Here is a 2,428-nt window from a genome sequence, read left to right as displayed (position 1 = left end):
CGTAGCGAGAGCCCGTTAATTCTAAGTCTATGATTAGTATCGATTCGAGAGAGCATGCTAGTCTAATTAATTACTTTATTGATTATTGCCGATTGTTTATCATCCTGACTTGTTATTTATTGGTGAACCTATGCCCTAGATTCTTTAATTTCGGAATTCTTAATTTTTTAATTATTATCGTAGTCTTAGTATACAAACCAACCAACTCTTGTTTCCCAATAGTCTAGATTAGTTGATTAATAGTAGAAAGAACGCCTGTTTCCCTGTGGATACGATCCTTACTTCCCTTGCTATCTTGTTAGTGGACTTAGGTTATCTTTGATTAGGTGATACGACTTTAGCCTGTCAAATTTTGGTGCCGTTGTCGGGGAAACAGTTTTATTTTCTGTTATTGATTATTTATTCTAGATTATTGTTCGTTACTTCTCAAGGAACCCCCGTTCCTTGAGGCCAGATCTCACACCTGTTTGTAGTTTCTTTGTCTATGCCCAGGACTGTAGGTACTACTAATCTTACTCCATTCGATCCTGAGCCCAAAATAACCTTTTCGTAGGCGAAGAAATTTCATTGCACAGTGTGGGAATTACTCTGATTCTGATCATAATATTGGTAGTCTTTTTCCTTCAGATACAGATTCAGTTTCAGAGATAGAGATGGGTGACGAAACTCCACCACCACCTGAGCCAAGGCTTACAGACTATTCTAAGCCAAGTCTTTATGTGCTACCCAAGGCAATCATGCCTTCTATTGCAGCTGAGACCTTCAAGATCGAGCCTGCATTGATCAACATGATTGAGAGACGCCAGTTCGGTGGGGGAAGTAGGTGAAGATCCGAATCTTCACATTCAGTCCTTCATCCAATACTGTTCCACCATTAAGCAAAAGGGATTAAGTCCGGAGCAGACTATGGAGATGCTTTTCCCGTTCTCTTTGAGTGGGAAAGCAAAGTTGTGGATCAATGGGTTGAATCGGGCATCCATGAAAATTACTAATTGGGAGTCTTTGGCCCTTGCATTTTATGTGAAGTATTTCCCACCTGAGAAGATAACTCGTCTGAGGGGTCAGATAATTTCTATTACTCAGCAAGCAGATGAGAGTTTGTTCGAGGTCTGGGAGAGATTCAAGGATTTGCAGAGAGAGTGCCCGCATCATGGTTTGAGTGACTGGTTCTTGATTCAGTAGTTTTATAATGGTCTGGGTAATGAGTCTAGACTTATTTTGGATTCAGCTACCACTGGGAGATTCATGCAACTTGCTGTGACTAGAGCTATGGAGGTGATTGAGGAGATGGCCATTCATAATGCCCAGTATGGGAATCCTAGAGGCCTATCTAACAAGGGTGGTAAGCATGATTTGAATTCCAAAGAATAATTAACTGCCCAATTGACTTCTTTACATTATAAATTTGATAATATGCAAGGAGCAAATACTCAATCTGCCCAACCTGTTAGTGTAGCTGCAATGAATGCTCAAACTGCCAATGTCTGTGATAGTTGTGGGATGTCTGGTCATTATGCACAGGAATGTAGGATCTGTATTGAACAATGTAATGCATTCCAGGCCTACGAACAAAATAACCCATTCTCCAACTCTTACAACGAGGGGTATAAAAACAATCCCCTACTATCTTACAGGAGCAACAATATCCAGAACCCCCATCAAGTCCAACATCCACCACCACAACAACCATACCAACCCCCACCAAAACAATCATACCAACCACGGAGCAACTACAACCAACAGTCTAGTGGACCACCTGGGTTCCCTATACAACACACATCACCCCCACCACCACAACCTCAACCCACACAGTCTGACCCTATGCTAGTAGAGATGAGAAATATGATGTTACATATGTATAAATCTCTAAGTGAAAAGGATGCTAAAATCGATGCTCTTACTGCTCACAATAAGATCATTGATACACAGTTGGCACAGATGGCTACTACTCTTGCAGGGAGCCCCCCCGACCAACTTCCTTCACAGCCTGAAAATAGGGAAACTGCGAATGCTATTACATTAAGGAGTGGTAGGGTTTATGATGGTCCTTCTATGCCCATTGAGGTTGATTATGGGGTGTCTGCTAGTGGTCTGGTTAATGAGGAAATCCCAGGGATAGTCATGGATGGTAAGGAAGCTTAAAAGGTAGTATGTGAGAACGAGGCTACAACTGAGATTAAGAAGGGGACAGATATTCAAGTGCCACCTATTGTACTCCCCTTCCCAAACCGGCAACTCAAGAATAAGCTAGACAAACAGTTTGGCAAATTTTTGGAAGTGGTCAAAAACTTGCATGTAACGGTTCCTTTTACTGAATTAATTTTACAGGTTCCTGCATATGCTAAATTTATGAAAGACATTTTAACCAGGAAACGTGCTTTTTGTGAGGTAGAGACCGTAGCTTTTACTGAGGAATGTAGTGCCTATT

General features: G+C 41.4%; 1 non-coding gene across 1 annotated transcript; it reads right to left on the bottom strand.

The window, feature by feature from the left end:
- Positions 1 to 1,050: 1,050 nt before the first annotated feature.
- LOC130460232 (small nucleolar RNA R71) lies at positions 1,051 to 1,157 on the bottom strand. Its single transcript, XR_008920168.1, has one exon. It is a non-coding gene; the product is annotated as a small nucleolar RNA R71 (small nucleolar RNA).
- Between the last annotated feature and the right edge of the window lie 1,271 nt (positions 1,158 to 2,428).

Source organism: Spinacia oleracea, chromosome 4 (assembly GCF_020520425.1).
Source record: "Spinacia oleracea cultivar Varoflay chromosome 4, BTI_SOV_V1, whole genome shotgun sequence".
Classification (NCBI taxonomy): domain Eukaryota; kingdom Viridiplantae; phylum Streptophyta; class Magnoliopsida; order Caryophyllales; family Amaranthaceae; genus Spinacia; species Spinacia oleracea.
Note: the sequence above shows the minus strand (reverse complement) of the source record. Positions and strands in the feature narration are given on the sequence as shown.